Raw genomic sequence first — 16,687 nt, 5'->3', positions numbered from 1 at the left:
TTAAGTGTAGCAGAATATTAAGAGAGATAGGCAGGTAGAGATGGGCAAGGGTGAAGGGAGTAGGAGAGGTAAGAGCAAGGGTAGGTGAGCATTGGAGGAGGGATAGAGGAGGCGGGAGGGGGATGGAACACAGGATAAGCAAATGGAAATTTGGTGGGAGATGTAGTCTAGGTCATTGTCGTTGTTTCCTGGATATGTGTTGGGTAGATGGGTTCATAGGATTAGATTGGGTCATTTGGGTAGGCTTGTTTGAACAGATGGGTATTTAGTGATTTCCGGAAGGGTAGATATTTACTGATTGATCAGATAGGTCTGGGGAGTGCATTCAAAGAGTTGGCTGCCTAAAAAGGAGAAGTTGGATCCATAGTAGGTTTTGTACTTGAGTCCTTTGCAATTAGGGTAATGTAGGTTGAGGTAAGTTCGCGAAGTTACAGACATGTTTCTGGAGGGAAGGTCAATCAGATTGAGCATATAGTCCGGAGATTCACCATGTATAATCTTGTGGATTAATGTGTGAACCTTGAAGTTGATTCGTTTTCTGATAAGGAGCCAGTGAAGTTTTTCACGAAGAGGTGAAATCTTCACACATGCCTATTTTGAACGATCTGTATATGTCAGGTCCTCTCCATGACAATGAGGAGAGTACACAGGGATTTTTTAAGTGTTGTCAATTTAACAGGACCTCTAATTTGGCAGCAAATATGTGCGTAGGTTATGCCTGTTTTACCAACGCAACTTATGCATGGACATTCCATTATACAATTACTCTCTTTGCATATACTTTGAGGCATACACAGCTTTTTCATTTTCATTTCTACGAGGGTACATATTTTATAAATGCAAGCATAAATGCACCCCTCTCTCTGAGTGTAAAAGGGTCATGGATTTGATATACAGCCTATGTGCAGGTAGGCTGATTGTGAATAGAATAATCTTATAAATACCTGCTCCTGTGCAAAATATACTGTTTTATATACAGAAAAAGCTGATTAATTTACCTTCAAAGTTGGCAAACAGGGTCACAAGTGACAAATATATTCAGGGAATAAGCCATAGGTGGAAAGCTGGCTGAAATCATTAAAGCTGCATCCTTCGGTAAAGCCATGCTGAACACGTGAACACAGTTTCCAAAGAGTTGCAGAGCTGAATTTTCAGGGAGAAATGTGATGGGAGTTCACATGGAGAAGTTGTATTTCTCTCACTTTCCAGAAATGTTCACAGCAAGATTCCAATAAAGGCAGATCAAAAGCCCCGCACATGTTATTGAGGAGTAAAAAGCACATTAATCTTCACCTTGACTTAGCCTCTAGGACATTCCTAAGATTTTGGATAATTAAAGTCAAGAATCCTGATACCCCCAACATCACCCCTCCCAGAACGATCCATAATTGGATTTGTTGAAGTGCCAGAATAGTTTGTTGACGGCTTTTTTCTTCCCTAGAGTACACATTCATTATTCAGAGGATAACAATACATAGTGGAGACTCTTACGAGCTTTTTTGCGATCATATGTCAATAGCTTCATTCACCTCAGGGTAGTGGGGAGTAATTTTATAAAGTCATTTTGGAATGTACATGGCCAGATATGCATATAAATGATCTCTTACAAAATAAAAATTGGCATAAAGTAAATGCTTTGACACGATGGGGAGCACTTTGCAGTTAGGTTTGTAGAGAGGTACGGTTTGGGTGGAGCTTGCATGTACATGCATACTTAAAAATGATAAGCATGAAAATTTACACCTGCTCCAGGGCAGGTATAAATACGAACATAAGAGTAGTCATACTGGGTTAGACCAATGGTCCATCTAGCTCAGTATCCTATTTTTTAAACAGTGGCCAAGCCAGGTCACCAGTACCTGGCAGAAACCCAAATCATGACAACACTCCATGTAGAACCCCAAAGAATAGCAAGATTCTGGAATCCTAAAGAGTGACAAGAATCAGAGTATGCAACATTCCATACTACAAATCCCAGGGCAGGCAGTTGCTTCCTATGTCTGTCTCAATAGCAGACTATAGACTTTTCCTCCAGGAACTTGTCCAAATCTTTTTCAAACCCAGATATGCTAACTGCTGTAACCACATCCTCTGGCAAAGAGTTCCAGAGCTTAACTATTCCTTAAGTGAAAAAATATTTCCTCCTATTTGTTTTAAAAGTAGTTCCACATAACTTCAGTAACCAGTAAATGCCAGTATTCTAATCATAATGGACTAGATTCAGTAAACAGTGCCCACAGTCGGGTGCTGAAAAAAAATTCACGCTGAGCGCTATTCTATAAACAGTGCCCCGAGTTGGGTGCCGTTTATAGAATAGCACTCAGTGCCGGGATCCATGCCTAACTTCTAGGTGCAAGAATTTACACTATCCTCATATGTAAATTAGGTGTGGATCCCCTTACAATGTCAACACAATATGTAATAGAACATTTTAATTGGTAGTGAAGGGTAAGGCAAAGTTGTAACATATAGATGAGTAAGAAAGTAGGAAGAATTAGAAAGTAAGGTGATTGATTTGAAGAAAGTTGCATGTGAAGTCAGAGAGATGGTTAGATATTATCTCAGCTAGAGTAGGAGTGGATAAACATGTCCCACTGCAGTATGTGCAGCCCGAGTCACTCCTCCTGTGTGTGAGTGAGACTAGCGAGTTAGTTACTTCTTCCATTAAAGGCTTGGTTGAAGAGCCAAGCTTTCACCTGCTTCCTGAAGTAAGTCTTGTGTTAAGCGCAGCCTTTCGGGCAGTGCATTCCAGAGTTTGGGGGGCTACTCCGAAGAAGTTATGCATGCAATTATAGAATATAGGGATTCTGCACCTAAATTTAGGCAGCGGTATTTGCACTGTATTTTGTGCTCATTTTTCTACACTGTTCTATACCATACAGATGGCCAAAGTTCAGTGAGAATATCCTATTTCCTGATGGATTCTTCTTAATTGTTATTGTATTCTGCCTTGGGAAGCCTGGTGTTATAAAGATGTTGGAGTATATTAAATAATATTAAAATTAAATGGAAGTAAAATTAAACGCTCCTTTCATTGGGGCTCATGGAATCACAGCTTCACCTTCTGTTTTGTAGAAGGTTACATTCTAGATATAGAAATTGATTTTTTTTTTTTTTGAGCAAGTTTCACAGACAAGTGGTTTTATAAGTCAAAATAAAAATAAATATTTTGTTTAATGCAGATTTCTTTTGTTTAAACATAACTAAATGGGCTAAAAGCGCCTAATGCAGTCCATTGATTTTCGTATATTTTGTTCTTGTGATGACTTATAATGTGCCAAAAATGAAAACGCTTCATTCTTCTATCTGGTCGATAATAAAAGGATCTCATTTGTGAACACTATCCACCCTAAAAGGCTGTTTTGTGGCTGTACATGAGGAAATGTGATATTGAATAAATAAGTGTATGTTTTTGTTCCTAGTCATGCATCCAAAGGTTATATAATTCTTTCAAGATAGCCAGTTAATCATTTATAACTTATTAGTGGAATATAACCACGGTATGGTCGCATTTTCAATATACTACAGCCCAGCTAAGGAACAGGTTATTTTGAGTTAGTCTTCACTGGACTAAACTTGCTTTCCTTGGGCCATCACCGTCCTGCTGGATAGGCAGTGTCTTAAAAGGTGGAGGATAAAGGATTTAAAAAATATATATATTAGTATCAGTTGTCTTTTTTTCTTAGAACGGTATAGCAGGTATAGCACATAATCTGTCTATTTACATAGTAACATAGTAGATGACGGCAGAAAAAGACCTGCACGGTCCATCCAGTCTGCCCAAGAAGATAAATTCATATGTGCTACTTTTTTATTTGTACTGTCCTCTTCAGTGCACAGACTGTATAAGTCTGGCCAGCCCTTTCCCCACCTCCCAACCCCGCCTCCCACCACCAGCTCTGGCACAGACTGTATAAGTCTGCCCAGCACTATCCCTGCCTCCCACCACTGGCTCTGGCACAGACCGTATAAGTCTGCCCAGCACTATCCCCGCCTCCCAACCACCAACCCCGCCTCCCAACCACCAGCTCTGGCACAGACCGTATAAGTCTGCCCAGCACTATCCCCACCGCCCAACCACCAGCCCCGGCACAGACCGTATAAGTCTGCCCAGCACTAGTCCCGCCTCCCAACATTAGAGAATGTTATAGTTTTGCACGAAGTAACTGTTAAGCCTCAGTATGTATTATATGAAATGTCATTTCATGTATATTTCAATATACTTATTGTGTTTTTGAAATGCTATTTTTTATGTGTTTCAATAAAGAATGTAGTTTATCGTCTTTTTTTTTGTAATGTGCTATTTTTTTTCTAGGGGGCTATTTTCTCAAGGGTTATTTTGTGGGAGGAGCCATTTTGATCCGGGCTATTTTGAGCTGGGCTATTTTGTCACAAGGCTGTTTTGTCGGGGCTATGATGCCCCCTGCTTCCTACATTGCTACCCTGTTAGAAAGGCAAACCACAAACACTTTTTAAAAAAAGCTGAATTGCATTCTCCCCCTCTCCCCCCAAAACCGTAAAAACTAATCAGTAGGCTTAGGCTTTTCTATTTCTTGGAAAGGTTCTGATTAAAATTCAAATAGTTCCCCAGTAGCAGCTGTGTCTCAAGCATCCACCCTATTCCTCTCTGTGGCATTTTTCTATACGGTTGACAGGGAACAGCTGCTGCCAATGTCATACCACTCAGCTCGCTAATTTTGTTTTCTTTTTCTCCTAAAAACATAGGCATTAAGGGGCCGTGCAAAGTGAGAAGGTTAATAAAAATCAGACCTCGTGTCGGAGCATTTCTTAAAGCAGGAGCCTGAAGCTACTTCTCTGCTATTCCTCTTGAGCTGTGCCATTTATACAAGGGGGGGGGGGGGAGTGTGAGGGACCTGTTTGCGCCCCCTTTATCTAAAACTTTGATCGTGTTGCAAGCAAGGTTCTTTTGCTAATTCAATTGGGCTTTGCAGTTCCACCATATGCACAAAATGTAAAAGACTGACTTATAGGCTTACCATCTTTGCAGAGACAAAATGAAAATGGTTTCTACATTTGCTAAAGAAATATTTAATTGTAGCAAATGTATAAACGGCTTTTACTTAACGAACACACATCAAGCAGTAACCGATTTAAGGTGCAGAAGTAGGGAATAATCTACTTTTCAACAACTTCCGGATTTCAGTTTAACTGAGTCTGACCACAAGGGGCTCATTTTCGAAAGAGAAAAATGTCGGAAAAGTGTCATAAAGCACCATTTGGGTGTTTTTTCTTTTCAAAACGTCCAAATTGGTATTTTCAAAACCTATTTTGCAGATGGTCATCTACGCAATTCGTCTGCAGTGTGTCCAAGTCACAAGGGGGCGTATCGGGGCGTTTTGAAGGCGGGATTAGGGTGTGCCTAAGACTTGGGCGTTTTACAGCCAAAATGGAACAAAATAAAAACTTCCAGGATGTTTTAGTTTAGGCCTCTTTTTAGAACGAATAAGGCATAAAAAGACGCCCTAAATGACCACTGGAGGGAATCAGGGGTGACCCCCTAATACCCCCCAGTGGTCACTGACCCCCTTCCACCTCCCAAAAATGTGAATAAAAATATGACTTACCAGCCTCTATGACAGCCTCAGATGTTAAAGGCAGGTCTATTAGAGCAGCATTCAGGTCCCTGGAATAGTGCAATGGCTAATGCAGTGCACTATGGAGTGGGGGACCCAGGTCCCTATCTCCCTCTACCTGTCACACTTGTGGTAGAAACTGTGACCCCTCCCAAAGTCACCAAAACCCTACTGTACCCACATATAGGTGCTCCTTTCACCCATAAAGGCTATTGTAGTGGTGTACAGTGGGGGACAATGTGTTTTGGGTGGGTTTTGGAGGCTCAGGAGACAAGATAAGAGAGCAAGGGTGAGATGTGTTCCTGGGAGCATTTTTATGAAGTGCACATTTCTGAAAATGGACCGAAAAGCAAAACGTCCAAAGCACAAAACCTTGGTTCGAAATAGTATTTTCGAAAAAAAAAATAAAATACACATTTTTCTTTTTTGAAAATGTCCTTCTTTCCTATTCTACCAATAGTCAAATAATCATCATAGAATCCCCTATGAAGGCAACCTAGCTCTATACTCTCCTTGAGACAACCCCACAGACTCGCACTGATCTACTGAATTGTTAACCTGCTCGATAACTTGTAACCGCCCCCTTTGTTCCATATAAGCCACATTGAACCTACTAGAAGGTGGGATAATGCAGGATACAAATGCAATAAATAAATAAATAAATAAATAAATTTAATCTGCACTTTTTGTGCCCTACAAAGCCGAATACGTGCTAATGAATGCACACTCCCTAGATCCTACCACCAGAGATGACCCAGAATTTTGTGTGCTCTCGATTTTATTCCTTCTTGAATTGCACAGGTGCCACCCATTGTCTGGGTCTGAGCATTACTAACATCTCTGATCACATAGCTAAGTGCTCAGAGAGACACATGCCTCCTAGTATAGAGCCTATGGCCTAGAAGGTTGCCAGTGCACAAATAATAGCTTTTACATATGTAGATTGTCATATACCTACCCTTCCGAAAGCTGCTGAAAACGTACCTCTTCAAACAAGCATATCCAAACGACCCAACTTAATTTACGAACCTAATCCACACCACTAACATTACCCATACCTCAATCCTTCCCCCCCACATCTCTTCCTCTTGTCCTACTCTATACTACTGTGTTATCTCTGTGATACTTTGAGGGGCATAACTGAACAAAAACGTCTATCTCCATGGGCGTTTATCTCCGAGAACGGGTCCATGAAGGGGCGGACCGAACCGTATTTTCGAAAAAAAAGTAGACGTCCATGTTTTATTTGACAATTTGTGAGCTGGGCGTTTTTGTTTTTCAGTGAGAATGGAAAATGAAAACACCCAGCTCAAAAACAAATAAATCCAAGGCATTTGTTCGTGGGAGGGGCCAGGAGTCGTAGTGCACTGGTCCCCCTCACATGCCAGGACACCAACCGGGCACCCTAGGGGGCACTTTTACAAAAACAAAAAAAAAAGGTAAAAGAGCTCCCAGGTGCATAGCACCCTTCCCTTGTGTGTTGAGCCCCCCCAAATCCCCCTCAAAACCCACTGCCCACAAGTCTACACCATTACTATAGCCCTAAGGGGTGAAGGGGGGCACCTACATGTGGGTACAGTGGGTTTGGGGGGGGTTGGCCGACTAAGCATTAAGCAGCACAATTGTAACAGGTAGGGGGGGATGGGCCTGGGTCCACCTGCCTGAAGTCCACTGCACCCCCTAACAACTGCTCCAGGGACCTGCATACTGCTGCCAGGGAGGTGGGTATGACATTTGAGGGTGAAAATAAAAAGTTGTGAAACAGCATTGTTTGTGGTGGGGGGGGGGGGTTAGTGACCACTGGGGCAGTCAGGGGAGGTCATCCCCGATTCCCTCTGGTGGTAATCTGGTCATTTAGGGCACTTTTTGGGGCCTTATTCGTGAAAAAACAGGGTCCAGGAAAAGTGCCCTAAATTCTAGCTACCAACGCATACCTTTTGTCCATTATCGGCGAAAGGTGCCCATCTCTCCTTGGCCGATAACCACGCCCCAGTTCCACCTTTGCCACGCCTCCGACACACCCCCGTCAACTTTGTACACTTCCGCGATGGAGTGCAGTTGAAAACGTCCAAAATCGGCTTTCCATTATACCGATTTATTCGTTTTTGTGAGATAAACGTCTATCTCCCGATTTGGGTTGAAATCTAGGCGTTTTTCTCTTTCAATTATAAGGTGGTTTGTACCCTACATTGTAAGCCGCACTGAACCCGCTATCGAGCGGGAAAGAGCGGGGTATAAATGCCACAAATAAATAAATAAATAAATATGCAAATGCATTTATTTATTTTATTGCATTTGTATCTGTCACGTCCCTCACCTGTTCGACGCTCCTCCCGGCTAGGTCATCCCGCAGTTCCGTCTGAAAGGGACGAGGATCAGTCTTAGTAGGGTCTGTTTCTGTTTACTATTTCTGGCAGCCGTCATCTTGGTTGGATCAATGGCCGCAGCCATCTTGGATAGCTCAAGAGTCGTAGCCATCTTGGATAGCTCTAGGGGTACAGCCATCTTGGATAGATCATCTCTTAGGAAGCCATCTTGGAGTAACGAGGACAGGAAGGAAGCCCATATATGGTCCTTTGAGATCTCCTGTGGGGGCAGCCATTTTGGATTCAGCTGAGGATGGTTGACTCTGATTGTCTTACTATTTAAAGTCTTGTCTTCAGTCCTTCTGTGCTTCGGCTTCTATTCAGTTCCTGGGTAGTTGCAGTGTAGTTGGACCTTCTTGTATTTGTGCCTGATTTTTGACTTTTGCCTGTTTTGGACTCTGTTATTTGCTGCCTGCCCTGACTTCGGACTGAATCCTGACCATTGCTTGTTTGCTGCCTGCCCTGACTTCGGACCGAATCCTGACCATTGCTTGTTTGCTGCCTGCCCTGACCGCGGACAGAATCCTGACCATTGCTTGTTTGCTGCCTGCCCTGACCGCGGACCAGATCCTGACTACCTCCTTCTGGGTATCTGTTTTCCGCCCGTGTCTTTCCTGGGCGACAACCCTGCGTGGTTCCAGAAGACCTGTAGACTGCCCGCACCTGGAGGCTCAACTTCCAGGGAATGGCGGCCTTCCCAGGCGAAGATTCGGGGTTGTCCGGCCGCCTTCCGACACCGACGTTGGACTCAGCTAAGATGTGGGATCAAGGCACAAGGGCTCACAGTCTGACATTTTCCCACCTATTTGCAGGCTCAATGTAGCTTACAGTATTCTGCTCTGTAACTGTGATTCTAGAAAGTCACTATCCATAGGGATCCATACCATGTCTACATGGCAAGATGGAGTAGTTAGGGCAAGTAGAGGAAGTGGTTTGGGCAGGCCTACAATATCAATGTATATTCCCCATTTTACAAAGGGAATACATGTCGATATCAACATTATAGTCATCAACATTTATACCTGCCTCTTAGGTACAAGGGGTAGTTGTAAAGGCCAAGACTAGCTTCCCCCTCCCCAGCCCCATTACCTCCCCTGCCATCATTAACCCCTCCCCAAACATACTCCCAACATCTTTTAGTCCCCCATGATATATCTCCAACAACTAATACCCCTGCCAAACTCCCTCTGCCTAACAACTAATGTCCTTCATGACAGCCCCCTCCTCCATTTTAGATCATGCTATTTTGTTAAAGTGTGTATTAACATTCTAACATGGAATAGCATGAACTCACAGTTTTAGTATAAACTAAGGTGGAACAAAAAACCCCACAGAAACAAACAAAAAAAAAACAAAATGTAAAAACAAAATGCAGCTAAATAAATAAATAAAATGGGGGGTGGGGTGGGGGAATACCTTTTTCAGCATACCTTTAATATGGGATATCTTAAAAACCATATTGACTAGAGTGTGGTGAGTGGTTTAAGAACCATTGAGCTGGTGACTCATGGTTACCATATGGCTCCAGAAAAAGGAGGATGGATTGAGCCAGCCGGGTTTTACTTCCATTGCTTTCAATGGAAGTAATTGAGCCAGCCGGGTTTAACTTCCATTGCTTTCAATGGAAAGCACATTGAAAGCAATGGAAGTAAAACCCAGCTGGCTCAATCCGTCCTCCTTTTCTGGAGCCATATGGTAACCCTCCTGTATCTTCCTGCATAGTCACAAATTTCTTCTTCTTGCTTTACTGCCCTGAATGTCTCTGTTTAATTACTAAAAAAAAAACAACCCTTCATAAAAACTCCATAGAGACATCATCCATCAAAGTGTCCATAAAAACCATTTGTGGAAACTGTGTGAAAACCCATGCAAAGGTTTTTTTATAATGTCAAGTGTTAAAAACACCTCTGGATAAATTCCACAATGTCACAGAGGGCCAGATGTAGTAAAAGGTTTTCTCCATTGTGTCTTCATCAGGCCCTATAGTCTGTAAACATCTTTACTAGAATTTCATCACGCTCTAGAAACTTTCACAACCTCTCTTACAGAGGGCTTAACCGACACGTCAATGAAAGGAAATCTTACACATTTCACTGAATGCAGGGAAATGACTGCAAAGTTGGATATGTCTATTACTGAGAAGCTCTGAAACAGGACAAAATAACAGATGCAATCAATAATGTCCTTTTGGTTTTAAAACCAGTTACCTAGTGGCTTTTGACTGGCTCAGTACAATAGATTCATTTTGTTTCCATGTGGAAACAATTTTCAGACTATGTTCTGGGAACAAAATACCTGCAGATGTTTATTCCTGTTTTTCTTTCTAGCAAATACTGTTTTTCATAAAAAAATAATAATGCACATAGATTCCAAAAGGCAGAATCCACTAGGAATGCATTCTGTTGGGGCATCTAAACAGAATGCCCCAACGCATAATTAAACTCTGGAATTCGTTGCCGGAGAACGTGGTGAAGGCGGTTAGCTTAGCAGAGTTTAAAAAGGGGTTAGACGGTTTCCTAAAGAACAAGTCCATAAACCACTACTAAATGGGCTTGGGAAAAATCCACAATTCCAGGAATAACATATATTTTATTTATTACATTTGTATCCCACACTTTCCCACTCATGGCAGGCTCAATGTGGCTTACATGGGGCAATGGAGGGTTAAGTGACTTGCCCGGAGTCACAAGGAGCTGCCTGTGCCTGAAGTGGGAATCAAACTCAGTTCCTCAGGACCAAAGTCCACCACCCTAACCACTAGGCCACTCCTCCACTGTTGCTACTATTTGAGATTCTACATGGAATGTTGCTATTCCACTAGCAACATTCCATGTAGAAGTCGGCCCTTGCAGATCACCAATGTGGCCGCGCAGGCTTCTGCTTCTGTGAGTCTGACGTCAGACTCACAGAAACAGAAGCCTGCGCAGCCTTCTACATGGAATGTTGCTAGTGGAATAGCAACATTCCAAGTAGAATCTCCAATAATAGCAACATTCCATGTAGAATCTCCAATAGTATCTATTTTATTTTTGTTACATTTGTACCCTGCGCTTTCCCACTCATGGCAGACTCAATGCAGCTTACATGGGGCAATGGAGGGTTAAGTGACTTGCCCAGAATCACAAGGAGCTGCCTGTGCCTGAAGTGGGAATCAAACTCAGTTCCTCAGTTCCCCAGGACCAAAGTCCACCACCCTAACCACTAGGCCACTCCTCCACTCCTATAGAATGTTTGTACGTTTGGGAAGCTCGCCAGGTGCCCTTGGCCTGGATTGGCCGCTGTCGTGGACAGGATGCTAGGCTCGATGGACCCTTGGTCTTTTCCCAGTGTGGCATTACTTATGTACTTATGTATGTTTCGTGGTAGGAAAGTATATTCCTAAATGCTGCACTGAGAGGGCAATTTTGGATGGTACACGTACATGACTAAATCACTATTTACATGTAGAAATGGATTTGAAATGTATCCTCTCCGTAGGCTACATAAGCTATTGTGCTCTCAGTACAACCTAGCCCTTCACTTTCTCTTTCATGATACTGGGCTAGATGGACCATTGGGCTGACCCTATATGGCTGTTCTTATGACTTTGGAAAACCAAGAGCCTTCAAAATCGGGACACAGTTCTTTTAATCGTATGACTTCAACATCAATCTTCCATAAATGACCCAACACAGGCTGTGTTTTGGTGCACATCTAACATCTAATTGATGAGATGGGTGGTGGATATGTGGATTGCCCTCCCGCGAGAGGTAGTGGAGATGAAAACGGTAATGGAATTCAAACTTGCGTGGGATAAACACAAGGGAATCCTGTTTTGCAGGAATGGATCCGCCGAATCTTAGCGGAGATTGAGTGGCGATGCTGGTAATTGGGAAACAAAATGGGAGCTGGGCAGACTTCTACGGTCTACGCCCTGATCGTGACTGAATAGATAGGGATGGGCTGGAGTGTAAATTTTAAGGGGCTTCGATGTTAGCTTCAGAACTTAGTACAAGAACAGTGCTGGGCAGACTTCTACGGTCTGTGCCCTGAGAAAGGCAAGGACAAATCAAACTTGGGTATACGTATAAAGTATCTTGTTGGGCAGACTGGATGGACAGTACAGGTGTTTATCTGCCATCATTTACTATGCTACTAATTTGGAATCTTAGCGGAGATTGGGAAGCAACACTAGTAATTGGAAAGCAAAACCAGTACTGGACAGACTTCTATGGTCTGTGCCCTGATTGTGACTGAATAGATATGGATGGGTTGGAGTGTAAATTTTAAGGGGCTTCAACATTAACTTCAGAAATTTTAGTAGAAGAACACTGCTGGGCAGACTTATACAGTCTGTGCCCTGAAAATGGCAAGGACAAATCAAACTCCGGTATACGTATAAAGTATCGCATACCATGTATAATGAGTTTATCTTGTTGGGCAGACTGGATGGACCGTACAGGTCTTTATCTGCCATCATTTACTATGTTACTATCCTGCTTATTTTCGAAGGAGATGGCCAGCCATCTTCCGACACAAATCGAGAGATAGCTGGCCATCTCCTAAACCGGCCAAATCGGTATAATTGAAAGCCGATTTTGGCCAGCTTCAACTGCTTTCCATTGCAGAGCCGGCCAAAGTTAAAAGGGGGGGGGGGGTGTCGGCCGAGTACGGAAGGTGGGACGGGGGCGTGGTTTAAGAGATGGCCGGCTTCGGCCGATAATGGAAAAAAGAAGGCCAACTCTGAAGAGCACTTGGCCAGCTTTACTTGGTCCATTTATTTTTAGGACCAACTCTCAAAACAGTGCCCCAATTGACCAGATGACCACTGGAGGGAAAAGGGGATGACCTCCTCTTACTCCCCCAGTGGTCACCAACCCCCTCCCACCCAAAAAAAATTTTTTTTAACATTTTTGTGCCAGCCTCTATGCCAGCCTCAAATGTCATACTCAGCTCCCTGACAGCACAATGCTGGTCCCTGGAGCTGTTTTTAGTGGGTACTACAGTGCACTTCAGGCAGGCGGACCCAGGCCCATCCCCCCCTACCTGTTACACTTGTGGTGGTAAATGGGAGCCCTCCAAAACCCACCACAAACCCACTGTACCCACATCTAGGTGCCCCCCTTCATCCCTAAGGGCTATGGTAGTGGTGTACAGTTGTGGGGAGTGGGTTTGGGGGGCTCAGCACACATGGTAAGGGAGTTATGAACCTGGGAGCAATTTATGAAGTCCACTGCAGTGCCCCCTAGGGTGCCCCGGTTGGTGTCCTGGCATGTGAGGGGGACCAGTGCACTACAAATGCTGGCTCCTCCCACGACCAAATGGCTTGGATTTGGCCGGGTTTGAGATGGCTGCCATTAGTTTCCATTATCAGCAAAAAACAATGGCGGCGATCTCTAAGGCCAGCCCAAATGTTGAGATTTGGCCAGCCCCGACCGTATTATTGAAATGAAAAATGGCCGGCCATCTTGTTTCGATAATACGGTCGGGTATGCTGCTTTACGGGGCCGCCATTAGAGATGGCCGCCCTTATAGATGGCCGGCCCCATTTGATTATGCCCCTCTTTGTTACCTTGAGCTATTACTAAATCCAAAATAAATGGATGATTTGCTAAATATGAGGAAAGTCCTTGATAGAAGGCCCCGAGGACTAAAAGCAGGAATACAACAGGTCACTGGGAGCTTCTGGACCAGCAATGGCACTTGGCAGAAAACAGCAGGTTCATCACCATGTTTTATACATTCTACAGACACACAGAGAAGACAACCTTCAAGGAAATGTATTTCACACTGAGGGAGGAGGAGGACTGAGCTGGCCAGAATGAATGGCAAATTGGATAGTATGAGATGTTAGAGGTTCCAGAGGAAAGTCAGGTAATCATGCAGATGGGAATGTCTGACAAACCGTGATGATGGAATTATCAACATTGGAAGTACAGTGGTATCCAGAAGCATTAGGGTGTCTGGCAGACGAGAAATACAGTGGTATCTAAAAACATAATGAGTGTCTAGAAGATTGGAAGTCCAGTAATATCTGGAAGCATTCAGGTGTCTGGAAGTCTGGAAGTAAGTAGTAACTAGAAGCATTTGACAGAAGACCAGATATTTGGGTAAGAGCCACACTACTCTCTCAGTAGCAGTGGCGTAGCCATGGGTGGGCCACTTTGGACTCAGGCCAACCCAAAATTGTGACACACTTGTTGTGACTGGTGCGGATCCCCAAACCTTGCCAGCTGAAGATTTTCTCTCCTTGGGCAGCCAGCAGCATTTGTCTTGAGCTGATTCTGAGACCGGCCCTTCTGCACATGCTCAGTTTTTGCACGTGCATAAGCACTGAGCATGCACAGCCTACCAGCAGCACCATCAGTTTAAGGTAAGGAGGAAGAAGTCTTCAGTTGGTAGGGTTTGGGGATCTCCGCCAGCTCAAGTATTTCATATTTGGTGTTTCTGGGCAGGGAGGGGTGAAAAGAGGAGCAAACTGGAGGGGGACCGGGGGGGGGGGGAGGCAAATTCCATGCCCACCCCCATTGGTCTCAGGCCCACCCAAAATTGGCCATCTGGCTACGCCCCTGCTCAGTAGCAATTTAGATTATTACAAAGCTTGTGAGTAGATTTTGGAAAGGAGGGGTGTTAGGTGTGAACTAAAAGGGGATCTCATGCGCTTCTATAGTTGAGAGTGGACTCCAAAGGAGGAGAAAGAAAAAAAACCTGTCCTGGAAAAGGAGTCCTCTCTTACAGGTGATTAACATGCTCTATGGTAGAAAGCTGGGATATATCAGACTGAGTGGAAATAACTGTGGATTTAATGGGCCATCATCTAGTATATTAAGTTCCTAGGCAATCATTATTTGTAAGCCTTTTAGAGACATGGAGGCATTTCCCCTCCTATAACTGTGAGCAGTTACGTGAGTAACATAGTAAATGACGGCAGACAAAGTCCTGATCAGTCCATCCAGTCTGCCCAACAAGATAAACTCATTTTACATGGTATGCGATACTTTATATGTATACCCGAGTTTGATTTGTCCTTGCCATTCTCAGGGCACAGACCGTGGAAGTCTGCCCAGCACTAAAAGTTCTGAAGCTAACGTTGAAGCCCCTTAAAATATACACTCCAGCCCATCCATATCTATTCAGTCACGATCAGGACATAGACCGTAGAAGTCTGCCCAGCACTGGTTTTGCTTCCCGATTACCGGTGTCGCCACCCAATCGCCGCTAAGATTCCACGGAACCATTCCTTCTAAACTGGATTCCTTTGTGTTTATCCCGCGCATGTTTGAATTCCGTTACCATTTTCATCTCCACCACCTCCCGCGGGAGGACATTCCACATATCCACCACCCTCTCCGTGAAAAAATACTTCCTGACATTAGTCCTGAGTTTGCCCCCCTTCAACCTCAATTCATGTCCTCTAGTTCAATGAATTTTTTTCGTTTGTTAATGGATTCAGATATGTACTGCAGCGCTGTGCTCTGAAACTTGCATTAGCCTAAACAAGGTTCTCCATTAGTGTAAAATTCTCTGTGTGTCATGTTTTTATATCTAGTCAGGACACATGGACAAGACAGAAAAGTTGATATATCCCTAGCAGGTACTACAAAAGTCAACAGAAATCTATAGTATGTTTCTGCGGGAGGGTACTAGGGTCATCTGTGACAGTTCCCTCATTATGTGAAGCATTTTACAGAGTTCTCTGTAAGGGCATCTGCTTTCATCTGTTATGCAACTTCTAATCCCATCTCAATAAGGCTTTGCCAAGATTCATCATTAAATACACGAGATTCAGAAGAAGCAGATATGAGAACAAGAATGTAAGTTGCATCAGTTTTGTGCCAAACTTCACGGTGTCCATGACTTTCACAAGAATGTGATTTACACATGCCTTCCTGATATGTCATGGTGAGAATTCCCACTCATTGCCTGAGAGCCACGGAAGTCTAGTTGGTTTCGAATACTGCCTTTTCCGTGCTATCAAAACATGATAGACAGTGCAAGTGGATAAACAGAATTCCTGACCCCAAATGTTTTGGAGTTCTTGGGGTTTTTTTCATTCTAGTGTTAGTTACTTTAGTTCTGACATCTGTAAAAAAAAAAAAAAAAAAAAAAAAATATATATATATATATATATATATATATACATTTGTACCCCGCGCTTTCCCACTCATGGCAGGCTCAATGCGGCTAACCTTGGAGTAGTCTATTGATTCTTTAAGGGGACTTTTACTAAAGGGTTGCTGTGTGGAAACCCGGAACTACAGCTGGCCCAACACGGGTGCCGGTGGTAGTTCCACCCTCAATTCTGGCGCTGCATAAATATTGAAAAAAATATTTCCGCAGGGGGTTATACTTATCCACTGGGTTAGTGTGGTGTCATCCAGCTATCTCTGATATAAAGTAGGTTGTTGCAGTTGACTTATAATCTACATCTTCTTTAAACTCTATGACCACATTAAGCAATTTTCTGAAACAATTTCGTTGTCTTCTCTCCATCATGACTAGATTTATAAGCACCAAAGAGCGGAGACTGTGTTTATAAGAGGCGCATAGTTTAAAAGGGCAACTTAAGCACTATTTTATAAAGACACATGGAGGGGCATTTTTGAAAGGATGCCCAAGTCAGAACGTCCCAAATGTACAATTCAGGATACAGCCTGTTCGAAAATACATGAGATGGATGTCCATGTGCTGGAAACGTTCAGTGTGAACATCCATTTTACAAATGGAAACCTCCAAATTTTGAACAGT

Source organism: Microcaecilia unicolor, chromosome 7 (genome assembly GCF_901765095.1).
Source record: "Microcaecilia unicolor chromosome 7, aMicUni1.1, whole genome shotgun sequence".
Taxonomy (NCBI): domain Eukaryota; kingdom Metazoa; phylum Chordata; class Amphibia; order Gymnophiona; family Siphonopidae; genus Microcaecilia; species Microcaecilia unicolor.
Note: the sequence above shows the minus strand (reverse complement) of the source record.